This window comes from Myxine glutinosa, chromosome 1, assembly GCF_964187855.1.
Source record: "Myxine glutinosa chromosome 1, kmMyxGlut1.1, whole genome shotgun sequence".
Classification (NCBI taxonomy): Eukaryota; Metazoa; Chordata; class Myxini; order Myxiniformes; family Myxinidae; genus Myxine; species Myxine glutinosa.
The window spans coordinates 437,868,861-437,886,431 of record NC_136261.1 but is presented as its reverse complement, the minus strand read 5'-3'; the positions used below and the strand labels follow the sequence as shown (position 1 = coordinate 437,886,431).

Below are 17,571 nucleotides of genomic sequence, written 5' to 3'. Positions count from 1 at the left end.
AGATCCACCTTGGGTCATCCGGTACTAAATCCTTAGACCATAGAAATCAGTGCTTCGTTTGTGTGAAGGAACGAGATCACACAGGTGAACATCAACTACGACCTGTGAATACGAAGGACAATAATCGACAAAATGTGATATGGGAGCAAGAAAAGGTACTCAGTGATGATGATATGGTGCACCGTATCCAGGTATATGGTGACAATTGTGCTGACGTGATTGACAATGAGTTCAGGTTCCAAAGTCCTGTTTGTGTACAAATATGACAGTCTCACCTGCAGATGAAACACCTGTGATCCTGTACATGATGATACTCTGCAGTAGTTCACCTTTTACAAAGATGGTAACTTATCTGAAGATCCGAACAGAATAATCTTTCTGAATTCACTTCACCACAAATACAGGTGCTTGTTGTCCGTACCTGGTATTGTGATCCATAAATCATAGATTGATGGATCACTCTATACAAGTGCTCCATTCTCAAAAAGGAATGAAGAATACTACGCACACCGTGGATCAAAGGTCATGATAGTCCCACAAAAAGGTGAATCTTCTATAATTTGTTCATCAGATGTGTCAACCGGTTATCTTTCATCAAAGGTTACCTGCCTGAATAAAAGTGCAGAGGAAAGTGGTGAGGAATCCACAACCACAGGTGCTCATCCTGAAAAGAACGTTATATTCCACCATTCTGCTAAATCATTCCGGAATGATGTGAAGGACACCTCTGAGAAACTAAAAAGAAGAAGAATCCAAAAGATGCTCCATCGCTGTTTATTCTTCACTGTGATTCTGCACCTGAATGTGTACCTGTGTCACTCCACAATCACGTGACCTGGATGGTGACGAATGCAACTCCAGAGTTGAATGAGTCAGATTTAAAATTGGAACTGAGTGAGAGAAATCGGGTAAAGTGCGGAATATGGATCAAGGTATTTGTGCACCTGCAGCAGGTATCCCCACTAGCATTTCACACCTTAAAACAAACCAGGAGTAAAGAAGTAGTTAAAATATTGAACGGTTTTGTCAATATCATCAGGTATCAAATAGCCAGAGATGTATTGCTTCCATGTCACGGACTAGTGAGGAGGACCAGGAACAAGGTGAGCTCTTGATTCCCACAAACCTTACAGGTGGAAAATTCACTCAAAGTGCCAATGGTAACCTGGACTTCCATGAACACACACTGGAAGGTACAACAACGCGTTGCACTACCCACAACATCTACCAGAATTCAGGTAACGATGATAAGGTGTTCAAAGCTGTTACATCAGGACCATGAACCAAAACACCTGGAGAGCTCCATGGGCAGGAATTCAGCTCTTCCAGACGAAGGTGAGTTGTCTAACCTGGAGAGATCGACAGCAAAGTCGTTCCTTGTGCGGCCGAAAACTTGTATTAGAACCAAAAGCGACCAAGGTGTCTTGTGTCCATCAAAATGGTCCTTGTACTAAAAAGTTGTGTGGAAGCTGAAAGAGTTGGCAGGTGGGAACAGCACCTTGAGGAAAAACATGCTGCCATACCGGATATCGACTGGACACAGTAAACACGTGGCAGGTATCCCACAATATCTGATGGTGATGAAGAAGCATCTATCACCAGATACAGGTACAGAATTCCAACAGGTACATTTCACTGTGAGTGAAACTCGCGGTAAGTTCAATGATATTTGGACTGAAGAAGCTTGAGAACAGAACCAGGTATGGTGTTTAATCATGGATTCTTCTTCTTCTTTTGAATGCGACACAAGGTGTCGGGGTCGCGTCATTGACTGAGCGCAGTGACCTGTGACGTTGAAGACCAATGACCTGTGCAGGATACAGTGGATTTGTTCTGTAATTTGTTCAGGATGCCGGCGATAGCTCACCTGCTCTTCATGAAGGACACTTTGGAATCTTTAACGTTCAACAACTAATGTCTGAAGACGGGATTACCGTTTAATGTTCAAGCGAGGGACGGTACTCGCATTGATGGATCATCCTACCTGCGAAACACCGTGATGAGCCCCGACCGCGCATTGATGGATCATCCTACCTGTGAAACCCCGGAATGAGCCCCGTACCGCGCATTGATGGATCATCCTACCTGTGAAACACCATGATGAGCCCCCTATCACGCATTGATGGATCATCCTACCTGTGAAACCCCGGAATGAGCCCCATACCGCGCATTGATGGATCATCCTACCTGTGAAACACCATGATGAGCCCCCTATCGCGCATTGATGGATCATCCTACCTGTGAAACACCGTGATGAGCCCCCTATCGAACATTGATGGATCATCCTTCCTGTGAAACACCGTGATGAGCCCCATATTGCGCATTGATGGAACATCCTTCCTGTGAAACACCGTGATGAGCGCCATATCACGCATTGATGGATCATCCTTCCTGTGAAACACCGTGATGAGCCCCATATCGCGCATTGATGGATCATCCTTCCTGTGAAACACCGTGATGAGCCCCCTATCGCGCATTGATGGATCATCCTACCTGAGAAACACCATGATGAGCCACCAATCGTACATTTATGGATCATCTTACCTGTGAAACACCATGATGAGCCCCAACCACGCATTGATGGATCATCTTACATGTGAAATACCACAATGAGCCCAGACCGTGCATTTATGGATCATCTTACCTGTGAAACACCATGATGACCCCCCTACCGCACATTTATGGATCATCCTACCTGTGAAACACCATGATGAGCCCACTACCGTGCATTGATGGATCATCCTATCTGTGAAACACCATGATGAGCCCCATACCATGCATTGATGGATCATCCTATTTGTGAAACACCGGGATTATCCCCCTATCGTGCATTGATGGATCATCCTACCTGTGAAACAACGGGATGAGCCCCCTATCGTACATTGATGGATCATCCTACCTGTGAAACACCCTTGTTTTCAATTCCACTGCGCATTGTTTTGATATTGTGACGTCACAAAGCACGTTTCGTACATGTTTTATCGCAGGCTTTTCACTAACGATACAAACATAATACCTGGGAAGATTCGTCATACAGGTTGTAATATCAACATTCAATGGCATCGACGTGTAAAATTAAAAAGAAGTGAATTGGTGAATGTTTAACATGAAGGTGTGTTTACCTGTTCTTTGTTTAAATATCCAGGTACAGCGAGATCGAAGTCCCCACGATCAAAAATTGCCGGGTCGAGTTTCCCACAATTGGGGAAATTCGAGGGTGAACCCCAACCTACCCCTCCCGGAGTGCAATGTCACCCTGAGGGCAGCACCTGTATGATCACGGTTTACCTCCCACCAGGTGAATATGAATTGTTCATCACAGTACATGATGCGACGCCCTCTCTGGAATTTGCATTCACTTGATGACGCTAAATTAACTTAGTGACGTCACTGCACTGGTTATTAAATGATTTTATCTCTGTGTTTTGATTGGATGGAAGAGATTTCCACGAAGATTAACATTAAAATCTCCGTGGGAAACAATCTGAACCTGACGTTTCAGGTGTGAACCCTTCATCGGACCAAAAGAGAAAGTAACATCGGAAATGTCACCTGGTCATGTTTCCAACGGTGTGATTAGCGATACCTGATGAACGTTCTGTTAATTCCATCCAGGGTTCCACATTCTACCTGTGATCCGATCCAAACCCACTCTCATCTTCACTATTAACGCTCGTGCTCCATTCCAGGTAAACCCAAAAGGTTTCATCTACCTGGAGGGACTTTCTTCCCTCAAACATTCCATTCAATCACACGTTTGAAGAAGAAGAATCTGTATTGTATCGTGAATAGAATGAAGAGTTCGAGTTAAAGTTCATTTCACATTAAATAAGATAAACAATGAACTTATTAAATGATATAAACTTTATTATACAAACATTAATCAGTAATCACATCGTCATGAACAGGTAAATGATTTGATTGATCTGAACCCAAAAATAACCAGATCAGTTCGTGATGAAAGTTTATTTCACTAAATGTACAAAATGAACGGAACCATCATCCCAAACCCCAATAGCGGGTTTAACGGGGTCCGTGAAGTTCCCCCTGAACACGTACAGGACCCGCGAGTCCCCAAAACACGTCAACTCTCCCGCCTCGCAATCCAAGAAGAACCCAAACCGTTCATGATCCCACGGGACGGACAGGGAGGTACGTTGATTGTTGTGATATGCGGAGAATTTGTTATTACATTTATATAAACACCAAGACTCGGGATTCATTCCCAACAAGCTCTCTCCCCCTTTTCTCCCCATGGAGTTTAAACAGATCCCGATTCTCCACGAACGACTCGACCCCACATCGACCTCCCAGTAATGACGACCCGAGGAGAAACAATCACAGGAAACAACTTGATCCCAACAATCAAACCGATCAGGATGTTCTGGGTACTGATTCTCGGTCCAGGTTCGAGTCGCCGTCCTGAGATCCCCGGAGATCTTGATATGTCGATGTGGAGAGTTTGGGTCCAGACTCGGGCTGCGTCCATCTGCGGACACGACACATGGTCGCAGACATTGTTAGACAAACGGACAAAAACAAACACTTATCTTTTTATCACAAAAAAACTTTTATTACAACAATTGTTTTTATTTATTTATGCACATTGCTGATGTTACCTTCTCCCCCCTCCCCCATTCCCCCGCCTGATGCTGGGGCACATTACCGATGTTACCATCTCCACCCTCCCCCCTCCATGCCCCCACGTGATGTCGTGGGCACATTACCGATGTTGACCTCTCCCCTTCATTAAAGTTGTATTTGTACCCCGAGTCTGGAGTTTGTAATTTAAAAGATGTGGCCGTGGATAAGGAACAATGGCGGACAGACAACGGTGTTTATATATATCGATTTGTCTATTGATGTGGAAGTGACGTCGTATAATGAAAGCAGATCGGACAAAAAGGGGGAAAATAAAATAGCACAACAAAGGCGAGGCACGGGGGGAGGGGTGCGGGGGGGAGGGAGGCAGAGGGGGGGAGTGGGGTGGGGCTGCTTCGTTCGTTGATATACGTACTTTTTATCTCACCTGGAACAAAGTTCAGGTGAGCTTATGCGATGGCGCGTCGTCCGCCCGTAAACACTTGCAGCTTATTCTGCGAAACCGCTGATGAGATTTTGACCAAATTTGGCACAAATTGTATTTCTTGTGTTGTGACTAAAGTTTGTTCAGGGCAATAAAAACTTCGGGGTCTCAGGGGGTCAAAGTGGATCCTTGTTTGACCCCAAAAGAGCAATTTGCTTTTCCCCTTTGAAACGACAAACACTATTTCGATGAAACTTCCCCACAACCTTCACCACCCGTGATGTACAAAGGTTTGTTGAATGCATTACAAAAGGAGGTATTCTGGGTGGGGGAGGGGGGGGGGGAGTGGACCCCAAAAATAGGTATGTTTTTGTTTGTTTAAACTTTAAAGTCTCATGATTATGTGTGTTTGATTCTAACTGCTGTCCCGTCTTCCAGCGACCATTGTAATTGGTTTAAAATACCTTTAGTCAGTGCAGTTTCTGTTTATTCGACCAGGTGAGCACCAGGTGTATTGCCCATATTTTTACTCTTTAAAAGAAGGAACTGTAGCGGTTACCGCTGGATGCACACAATCGCCTTGCACCGGCCAGAACACGGCCAGACGCGCCTCTCCCGGGCATGCCCGGACTCACTGTTCCCGGGCACGCCCGAACCTCCCGGGCACGCCCGCTCTCGCCTTTCCAGGGCTCGCCCAGAGCATCCGGGCATGCCCGCTATCGCCTTTCCAGGGCTCGCCCAGAGCATCCGGGCATGCCCGCTATCGCCTTTCCAGGGCTCGCCCAGAGCGTCCGGGCATGCCCGCTATCGCCTTTCCAGGGCTCGCCCAGAGCGTCCGGGCATGCCCGCTATCGCCTTTCCAGGGCTCGCCCAGAGCGTCCGGGCATGCCCGCTATCGCCTTTCCAGGGCTCGCCCAGAGCGTCCGGGCATGCCCGCTATCGCCTTTCCAGGGCTCGCCCAGAGCGTCCGGGCATGCCCGCTATCGCCTTTCCAGGGCTCGCCCAGAGCGTCCGGGCATGCCCGCTATCGCCTTTCCAGGGCTCGCCCAGAGCGTCCGGGCATGCCCGCTATCGCCTTTCCAGTGCTCGTCCAGAGCGCCCGGGCACGCCCAGCCTCGACTTGCCAGGCCGCAGCCAAACACGCCCGGGCAGGTCCAGACTCGCCTTTCCAAGGCTCGCCCTTGATACCCGGGCATGCCCGGTATAGCTTTTGCCGGGCAAACTTCCCGACATAAATGTGTATATATATTGCTGCCCGATAAACGGGCTTTTGTCAGAATACCTGAGCTGTTTTGTTTCAATAAAGCAACTCGGACGAATTCCGTCTTTGGTCGCGTCAATTCTTTCGACTCGCGTTGGAGCGCAGTTCCTTCAGAACTAAATAAAATAGACTCAATCTGAGGAGGGAGCAGGGCTGTTCCACCCATTACCAAGCTGCTTGGAGAGTGCTCGCCAAGCAGCTCAAGCACTCAAGCAAGTTTATTGTACAGAAACCGACCTGTTCTGACGCAGGGCATACTTGAGTACTTGACGCAGGGCATACTTGAGTTGAGGGGACAAAAACAAAATGGGGGAAATTAAGACCCCAAGCTAAGCGACCTGAACGCAGGCTGACCAAAGATAAGCCTGTTAGTGTAAATTATCTTAAAAACACACACACAAACATCCAGTTTTCATTCATGTAATCCCGACGAGGTGGAGAAGTATGTGGAAGAGAGAGAGTGGGGAAGTGGGGAAGAGAGAGGGGGTGGGGTAGTGGGGAAGAGAGAGAGGGGGATGGGGTAGTGGGGAAGAGAGAGAGGAGGATGGGGAAGTGGGGAAGAGAGAGGGGGTGGGGTAGTGGGGAAGAGAGAGAGGGGGATGGGGTAGTGGGGAAGAGAGAGAGGGGGTGGGGTAGTGGGGAAGAGAGAGAGGGGGGTGGGGTAGTGGGGAAGAGAGAGAGGGGGATGGGGTAGTGTGGAAGAGAGAGAGGGGGATGGGGTAGTGGGGAAGAGAGAGAGGGGATGGGGTAGTGGGGAAGAGAGAGAGGGGGATGGGGTAGTGGGGAAGAGAGAGAGGAGGATGGGGTAGTGGGGAAGATTGAGGGGGTGGGGTAGTGGGGAAGAGAGAGAGGGGGATGGGGTAGTGGGGAAGAGAGAGAGGAGGATGGGGAAGTGGGGAAGAGAGAGGGGGTGGGGTAGTGGGGAAGAGAGAGAGGGGGATGGGGTAGTGGGGAAGAGAGAGAGGGGGTGGGGTAGTGGGGAAGAGAGAGAGGGGGGTGGGGTAGTGGGGAAGAGAGAGAGGGGGATGGGGTAGTGGGGAAGAGAGAGAGGGGGATGGGGTAGTGGGGAAGAGAGAGAGGGGATGGGGTAGTGGGGAAGAGAGAGAGGGGAATGGGGTAGTGGGGAAGAGAGAGAGGAGGATGGGGTAGTGGGGAAGATTGAGGGATGGAGAAAGAGGGGTGGAGAAAGAGACGAGGAGAGAGAGGGAGGGGAAGAGAGAGGGAGGGGAAGAGAGAGGGAGGGGAAGAGAGAGGGAGGGGAAGAGAGAGGGAGGGGAAGAGAGAGGGAGGGGAAGGGATAGTCGGGGAGAGGGATGGGGAGAGAGGGAGGGGAAGAGAGAGGGAGGGGAAGAGAGAGGGAGGGGAATGAGAGAGGGAGGGGAAGAGAGAGGGAGGGGAAGAGAGAGGGAGGGGAAGAGAGAGGGAGGGGAAGAGAGAGGGAGGGGAAGAGAGAGGGAGGGGAAGAGAGAGGGAGGGGAAGAGAGAGGGAGGGGAAGAGAGAGGGAGGGGGAGAGAGAGGGAGGGGGATGGGGGATGAGGGAGGACAGGGTGGGGATTAAGAAAGGCCTTTAATCAGCAAACACAAGTTTGGACTATCCCCTCCTCCTGGTTGAACATCGTTCAATTAAACAAACTTTGGGTTTTGTGACACTTGACAAGAGGGAAAATCGAGTTGGAAAATAACTAAGTTGAATAGAGTGAAGGAAAATATAAATAGGGAAATAAAACAGAAGAAAAAGGAAAGAATGAAAAGAAGAAAATATGGAATTTTAAATTATCTGTAAATGACGTGAAGAAGAAGAACCCCCTCCCCATTTCCCTTCACTTACAAAATCTTCTCAAGTTGTTCTGATCCAGCTCCACCTTCTCCGGTTGCTCCACCGGTCCTTCTGTGGAAATGATTAAAGCTTAACAAAAATTACAAGATGTGAAATTCACTTGTTTTTATGTTTATGAAGATTTAAAAAACTTTTAACCAAAAATCTAAATATAACAAACATGGGGGAAGACACATGGAACCTCCATTTTTGTATTAAATAAAATATAATTCTCATTGATGAATGAAGGAAATTTCCCAACATTGTTCTTACATTTCCCTCTCATGTACTAAAATTGAGTGATCGCCAATTCGTTTTGTCCACAAGATAGAATTAATCTTTCGTTCTTCACTGGAATTGAACGTCACATGATTCCAGGAACATGTGAATGATTCAAGGTTCACGTGCGAATTATTCAAGGAACACGTGAATTATTCAAGGTACACATGAATGATTCAATGAATATGTGAATTATTCAATGTGGATGTGAATGATTCAATGTGCATGTAATTGATTCAAGGTACATGTGAATGATTCAACGTACATGTGAATTATTCAAGGTACACATCAATGATTCAATGAACATGTGAATTATTCAATGTGCATGTGAATGATTCAAGGTACATGTGAATGATTCAAGGTACATGTGAATGATTCAAGGTACATGTGAATTATTCAAGGTACATGTGAATGTTTCAAGGTACATGTGAATTATTCAAGGTACACATCAATGATTCAATGAACATGTGAATTATTCAATGTGCATGTGAATGATTCAATGTGCATGTAATTGATTCAAGGTACATGTGAATGATTCAAGGTACACGTGAATGATTCAAGGAACTTGTGAATTATTCAATCTGCACGTGAATGATTCAATGTACATGTGAATGATTCAAGGTACATGTGAATGATTCAAAGTGCATGTAATTGATTCAAGGCACATGTGAATGATTCAATGTGCATGTAATTTATTCAAGGTACATGTGAATGATTCAAGGTACATATGAATGATTCAAGGTACATGTGAATGATTCAAGGTACATGTGAATGATTCAAGGTACATGTGAATGATTCAATATGCATGTGAATGATTTTAGGAACATGTGAATGATTTATGTTCATGTGAGATCGTTCTTGGTAAAATTAATCTGTTGATCGTTCCGTGATAAAATTATAGATTTAAAAATTCCCTTTACCAACTTAGAATTTTTAGGTCACCTGGACTTTAGTACGGTGAGCTTATGCGATCGAGGATTGTTCATAAGTAAGCGAGTGAGGGAGTGAGGGAGTGAGGGAGGGAGGGAGTGAGTGAGGGATTGAGTCTGTAAACACTTCAGTCATTATCGCTTGAACCAAACACATGATTTTGATTCAATTTGGACATGAGCTTCATATCTGATGCCTGATGAAGGTGAATTAATCACATCAAAATCTGCGCTCAATAAGGGGAACTACGGGGGTTTTGATTCCCAAAATAGGTATTTGATCTCTTCTCCGAAACTACACACACAATTTAGAAAAACTTGATCACAACCTTCATCACCCATGATGTACCAAAGTTTGTTCACAGCATTTAAAATATCATAGTCTGAGAAGGTGTGTGGGGGGTTGAGCGACTGTTGCTCCTGATCCAGGTGAGCTTCAGGACCCGCGGTCCTATTTTATTTTTTTAAGTTTCCCTGAATTGACCCAATGGTTGATCGATCAAAAATGGAAATGACTGAATTATTTTGTCCAGCCTTTCATAATGTTCATTGATCAGTTGTTTTTATCATAACAATAAATAAATTATTTGAAGATGGAAGTGAGAACAACTCATTCACCTGACGTGTTTCCACGTGACGCATCACTGTGTAATCAGTGTGTGTGTTTCATGTACAACACCTGGAAATATTAACCAAAAGTTTCTTCTTCGTTTGTGATGTTCCGTGAACACTTCACTGTACAGAATTCATTTTAACAACTTTTACACAAAGATTCTTCACTTTTACAAACTTTTACAATTACAGTTCATGAGCAGAATAAAACAATGAATGAATGATCAGTAACATCGACTTGGATGTTAAATTTTGCACAAACACCAAGTTCATGTCCTGATTCTTCACAATCTCAACTAATGTCCTCATTCACCTGTAAAATGTTTGTTTTCGCCACAAAATAAGATTTCTCTCCCTCACGGGCCGATCCGCCGACAATCCCAGATTACAACTTTGTGGATTTCATGTTATGAATTTTACAATTGAATAAAAATGATTTAAATTATGTTTGTCTTGTATTTCTGGTCCATGTTTCTTTATCATAACAAAATTAACTAGAACGGCACCTGGTAGAGCAAATACCTCCGCCAGGCTGAAGAGTTTATGTTTTGTATCCACTGAAAGACCGGATCTGGATCCAGACCTGAGCCAAAGTCGAATCAGCTTGTTATTGTCACCCAACCAACTCATTCACCAAGTTTTGTCATAACCCATTCACAACTTTTTGAAATATCGTGTTACGCAGTATATCGTTTTTGGCCCCAACTCTCAATGATGTGGAATCAGTTAAAAATTCTCTGTTCCAGATCTGGATTCGGATCTTCACCAAATCGTATGAATTCGTCCTTGTCACACACCCAACCTATCCACATAATTCCGTCCGAATCCATCCACAACTTTTTGAGATATCCTGCTCACAAACAAACAGACAAACAAACAAACAAGACAGAGACAGAGACAGACAGATAGACAAGGGTGAAAACATAACCTCCATCCACCTTCAGAAGCAGAGGGAATACATGGAATTAGTCAGGTTGACTATGTCAATAAATTATATTTCGTTCAAATTCATGGTAGATTAGCAAACCTATACATTTTTGGAAAGGTTATAGCATAAGGAAACTGAAAATCAATGTTTACATTTGGAGAGATACCTGTATGGCGGCCATTTTGGATTTTCAAAATGGCCACTGTAAAATACATATTTTGTTCTATTTCTGCCTCTAATTACCCTAAAAACTTTAAAAATATATACTAAACCTATATTTTCAGGGACAAGGAATCCAATGAAAGTATCAAATTAGTGCTATGGGGAATGGTAAGACACGAATCAAAGGTTTTGAATTGCAAAATACTGTCTTTATATTCGCGATAAGTTGCATAATCAAATACATGTTATCATTTTGTACAGGCAGTTAATAACATCAAAATGTGTCACAATAATTCATATCACCAAACATACACAGGCAGTCAGCAAAATCATACATACACATGCAGTCAGTATAACTTCACATCTACACAGGCAGTCAATGGCATCAAACATACACGATTACAGAATATGCCATTTAGAGTTCGTCATCACTGTCCTGTGTGTCGTATCCGACAATATAGTACGCATCGTTTTCACAGTCCGTTCCACACAAGCAAAGGTCGGTCAAATTGATTGGCAAATCGAATTGGTCGAATGGTCGATCGAATCGAATCGATCGAATTGGTCGAATGGTCGAATTGGTCGAATGGAATTGGTCGATTGGTCGAATTGGTCGAATCGAATTGGTCGGAATTGGCAAATGTAAACATTGATTTTCTGATTTTCCATGTAATAACGTTTCCAAAAATGTATAGGTTTGCTAATCTACCATGATTTTGAACGAAAAAACAAGGTGAACCTGACTATAAACACCGAAAATAACCAACACTGCATTCAACATTCAACCCACAGCATTTAACCCCTGACTATCTCTTCTCCTTCTCTCTCCTTTTGCTTTAAATCTTTCCCTATTGATTCTTGTCTTCTTGCAATTGTTGTTGTCATGTATTGTTATGCATTATGTTTTTTGCACTCTGTCAAAGTGCCTTTGGGCTTCTTGAAAAGCGCTTTTCCAAAATAAATGAATTATTATTATTATTATATCGGGCTTTGCAGTGCTTTTGAGTTGAGCTAGAAATAAATAGCTCAGTGAAACTTCGTTCCTGGTGTCGTCCATTATGTCCGGCTTTATCGTGAGAGCATAGCTCCACATCGTGATGTTCAGATGCAACGAAAACGTCTTCTTCTTCTTCAAATAAAATTACCACACCCTTAATTAAACCTCTTAATTGCGTTAAGACTGCTGATACCCCTAAAACCTTTGTCGACCCTTTAATTCGCGCAAGACCCTTCAGACCACCAAGACTCCTGAAGACCCAAAATACCCTGAAGACCCCAAAGACCCAAAACACCCCAAAGATCCAAAATACCCTTCAAGGCCATGAGGCTCAAAAATATCCTGAATACCCAAAAACCCAAAACACCCCGATGACCCAAAACACCCCGAGGACCCAAAACACCCCGAGGACCCAAAACACCCCGAGGACCCAAAACACCTCGAGGACCCAAAACACCCCGAGGACCCAAAAACACCCCAAGGACCCAAAACACCCAGAGGACCCAAAACACCCCGAGGACCCAAAACACCCCGAGGACCCAAAACACCCCGAGGACCCAAAACACCCCGAGGATCCAAAACACCCCGAGGACCCAAAACACCCCGAGGACCCAAAACACCCCGAGGAACCAAAACACCCCGATGACCCAAAACACCCCGAGGACCCAAAACACCCCGAGGACCCAAAACATCCAGAGGACACAAAACATCCCGAACACCCAAAAGACCCAAAATACCCAGAATACCCAAAACACCCAAAACACCCAGAAGACCCATAACACCCAGAAGACCCAAAGACCCTGAAAGACCAATGAGAACCAAAAGACCCTGAAGACCCAAAAGATCCTGAAGACCCGAAAGATCCTGAAGATCCAATACACCCAAAATACCCTAAAGACAAAAAAGAATCTGAAGACCCCAAATACCCTTGAAGACCCTTTAGACCCAAAATACCCTTAAATAACCCAATTAACCAAAACACCCTGAAGACCAAAAAGACCCAGAAGCCCCAAAAGACCCCGAATACCCAAAATACCCCAAATACCCAAAACACCCTGAAGTCCCAAAACACCCTGAAGACCACAAATACCCTTAAAGGCCCTTTAGACCCAAAAGGCCCTTACATAACCCAATAAACCAAAACACCCCAAAGACTCTTAAAGACCCAGAGGAAACAAAAGACCCTTAAGACCCAAATGCGTCTGAAGACACCAAAGACCCAAAAGACCCTGAAGACCCAAAACACCTGAAAGACCAAAAACACCAAAATAACCTTAAAGGCCCAGAGGATGCAAAAGACCCTGAATACCCAAATGGCCCTGAAGACCCAAAACACAATGAAGACCCAAAAGACACCGAAATGGTCAAAGATGCCTGCCCCTCTGAAACGACGTGTGGTGAGACATGTGCAGCGCGCTGAGTCACGCTGGTACTGTCACTGGTGAAACTGCAAACACCAAATTCGCGAATGTTATGGATGGAAACCATCACGTCATTTCCTAATTCACCTTTTAATTCAATCTCTCTATATTTTCATTTTAAACATTCATTCCAATCATAAATGAATACAATAACCTAAATATAACTTTTTTTGGTGAGGTAAATTTTAAGAACACTCGTGAGGTAAACGAATCACCTGCCTTCTGAGGTGGGTATGATGTCCGCGTGGTTGCACGTTCCGGCCCACTGATGGTCGCGACCCACCGGTTGAGAATCTCTGGTCGAAACGAATTTTTAGAGAAGATAGTCCAACTTTAGTTTTGGATGTTGCAGAAGGGACCGACATTTTTTTTCCGTACCAACGCTACATTGATCCTTCATCCATCAATCATATACAACATTTACAACACCTCCTCATTTAGAGGTGACATTGGATATACAAGTTAATTATAAAAACCTTCTGCCTGGATTTTCGTTAAAAGGAAGAATGAGGTTTAACCATCATTGTATGAAGTTTAGTGATGGCGTAATATCAAACAATGCAGTGAATCAAACAAAACGAGTGAAAAACACCTCATTAAATGAACAATCAAATACCTCAACATACATTTAATAAAAACACATTTAACTTATCTTCATTGCCGTCATCAACGAACAGAAAATGATTTTACATTTAAATAAACGTTTTTCAGATATTTCTCGGTATTAATAGCCGGCGAAGCCGGTGTTGTCAATAAACGAGCACGTATTATGTTGAAAACCTGATAGCCGGCGAAGCCGGTGTTGTCAATAAACGAGTACGTAATATGTTGAAAACCTCATTATGCCTTGGCTCGAGAATCCGAAGCGCAGTGGGCGCAGCCATCTTGCGGAGGCGGAAGTATGCATAACAAATTTAATAGCCGGCGAAGCCGGTGTTGTCAATAAACGAGTACGTATTATGTTGAAAACCTGATTATGCCTTGGCTCGAGAATCCGAAGCGCAGTGGGCACAGCCATCTTGCGGAGGCGGAAGTATGCATAACAAATTTAAAACATTCATTAGGAGTTTCTTTCACCCGTCGTCGTTTGATTCACAATCTTATGCACCTCCGATGTATTAATAAAATAATTTAAGACCAACATCGGCCCGCACGGGCCTGGTCATCTTCAACAAAACGCGTCACCAAACACCGGACCCAATGAGAGTCGAGCATTTGCAAAAATATTTCTAAAATGAAAGCGCTCACTGGATGGAGTGCTGGAGACAGCCATCGACCGGATGCGGAGGTTTGCATAAAACAATTGCGAAAAAGTTCAATAGGAGTTTGTTTCACCCGTCGTTCTTTGATTCACAATCTCATGAAACCTCTAATTAGTAATTAAAATACGTTAAGACCAACCTCGTTATCTTCAACGAAAATCGTCATCAAACACCAGAACCAATGAGATTGGAGCATTTGAAAAAATATTATTACGCGTTTCGGATGGTGAAAACGGCGTCAAATATTCTAACATTGACGAAGAATTATTTTTTAGAAAGCTCGCAGACGTATGGGATAGTTTTTCACAGCCAGAAATACGGTATGAGATTCGAGCATTTGAAAAAATATTTCTAAAATGAAATCACTCACTGGATGGAGTGCTGGAGACAGCCATCGACCGGATGCGGAAGTTTGCATAAAACAATTGCGAAAAAGTTCAATAGGAGTTTGTTTCACCCGTCGTTCTTTGACTCACAATCTAATGAAACCTCTCATTAGTAATTAAAATATGTTAAGACCAACCTCATTATCTTCAACGAAAATGGTCATCAAACACCAGAACCAATGAGATTCGAGCATTTGAAAAAATATTATTACGTGTTTCGGACGGTGAAAACGGCATCAAATATTCTAACATTGACGAAGAATTATTTTTTAGAAATCTCGTGGCCGTATGGGATAGTTTTTCATGGCCAGAAATATGGTATAAGCGGTTTTCATATTTAGTTTAGAAATACGGATAGTTTTTCACGGCCGGAAATATCCGAAGTTGAGACGGAATTCACCGAATTAATCACTGCAAGCTAACTTCTTCTGGTGGACGAAGCCGCCGTGCCCGGAGAGTTAGAGAACCAGCCCTGGCTCCTGACAGTGACTGAAGTTAGAAGACTACACACTTACTGTGAAAACGTATGTTAAGCCCAGTTAAAAATAGGCCTTAAGCTAGCACATCGTATAGTTACTTCCTTAAGCTTCTTGTGACATTTATTGTATGCAGGTATTGCCATTGGGGAGGACTGTCTGCTCTTCTCTTTAACCAAGTCTTACCAGGTATGGTACCGACTACACCTACCTACTACCAACTACCTACCTACCTACTACCAACTACCCAACCTACTGATGCCATGGTGATGGGTAAAATAGTGGCAAGAGGTATGCAGGTATTGGGGAGGACTGTCTGCTCTTCTCTTTTACCAAGTCTTACCAGGTACGGTACCTACTACACCTACATACTACCAACTACCTAACCTACTGATACCATAGTGATGGGTAAAATAGTGGCAAGAGGCTTTGGCTTCGCTGGCTCATTGCGGCTTTGCAGTCGGTACTAGTAATTAATAAAATGGGAATCTCCGTACAAACCAGAGATGAGATGAGATGAGATGAGATGAGATGAGATGAGATGAGATGAGATGAGATGAGATGAACCTTTGTCTCAGCTGCAGCAGGAGGTATGCAAGAATTTAACCCGGAAGTTCTTCATCGTTATTGATTACTTCCTGTTTTCGCAAACGTTCATCTTCCTCTTCGAAGGAAGATTGTTTGTGACGTCGGGCAATTTGAGTGTCACCACCACATTACAGTGCGAAAATAAAAGCGAAGATGAACAATTCTTATTTTTCTGTCGTCCTTTTTTGGTTTATATGGCGTTTTCAGAGTCAAGCGACTCTATATACGCCACTCACCTATGCTAATCACAGGCTGAAGCAAATAATTACGGGAGACTTTATATTGTTTAACCCGGTTTTTTATTTATTACAAAACCGATTTGCAGAGTCTTTAGCTTTGTCGCCTTAGTGTATTTGGTCCACCTGACCAGAATCCAGATGATCTCTGTTGTATCCTGAAGAAGCACAAACACCGAGTATTCCAGTCCAATATTCCAGTACTAACGTGATTCAGCACGCTCCGATCACCTCACCACACGTCGTTTCAGACGGATAGGCATCTTTGACCATTTCGGTGTATTTTTGGTCTTCAGGGTCTTTTTGGTGTTCAGGGTATTTTGGGTCTTCAGGGTCTTTTGGGTGTTCATGGTGTTTTGGGTCTTCAGGGTCTTTTGGATATTCTGGGCCTTTAAGGGTATTTTTGATATTTGGGGTGTTTTGGGTCTTCGGGGTATTTGGGGTCTTCGTAGTCTTTTGGGTCTTCAGGGGCTTTTGGGTCTTCGGGGTGTTTTGGGTCTTCGGGGTATTTTGGGTCTTCATGGTATTTTGGGTCTTTAAGGGTATTTTGTGTCTTCATGGGTCTTGGTGGTCCTAAGAGTCTTGGGGGCCTTAAAGGGTGGTCAAAAGTCTGAGAGGTCTCAGCAGTCTAAACGTAATTAAGAGTTCACGGACTTTGCTTTGGGTGTTAATTTTATTTGAAGAAGAAGACGTCTTGGTCGCACATGAACATACATGACCATAAATGTTTGCTCTTTTATCATTAGATTCCTGTCAAAGTACTTCCCATTGTATGTTTATCGCAAAAATGCATGACAATAAATTCATTACAGAAACATTTTTCTTCATGGGGAGTTCATCATACGTCGGGAGTTTTGCCTTGATCCATTCTGCAGTTCTGGAGGAAATGTTTAAAGCTTATGACGTCATAGGTAATGGCAGCCAATAAAAGTCAAAATTGCAAAAACAAAATTAATGATGCACAAAGTTAAATTGTTATCTGCAATAAGTTAAAATTTCGTAGACACCTCTCAGGGCAAACATTTCCTCTACAGCACCTGCACGGATGTCCCAATTATCCACAGCTTCTGCATGTATGTCCCGGCGATCCACAGCTTCTGCATGTACATCCCCAAAATCCGTAAAAAGGCGCTCTCTCCACTTGCTCGGCTGGCGTATATCTCCTCCCCTGCTGAAGTTGGTTTCTTCGCT

At 44.0% G+C, this 17,571-nt stretch overlaps 1 long non-coding RNA gene across 1 annotated transcript; it reads right to left on the bottom strand.

Annotated features, from left to right (window-relative positions):
• Positions 1-3,947: 3,947 nt before the first annotated feature.
• On the bottom strand, positions 3,948-8,310 carry LOC137416821 (uncharacterized). The gene is made up of 2 exons (XR_013622131.1): positions 8,117-8,310; positions 3,948-4,489 (listed from the first exon to the last, which is right to left on the bottom strand). It is a non-coding gene; the product is annotated as an uncharacterized LOC137416821 (long non-coding RNA).
• Positions 8,311-17,571: the final 9,261 nt, after the last annotated feature.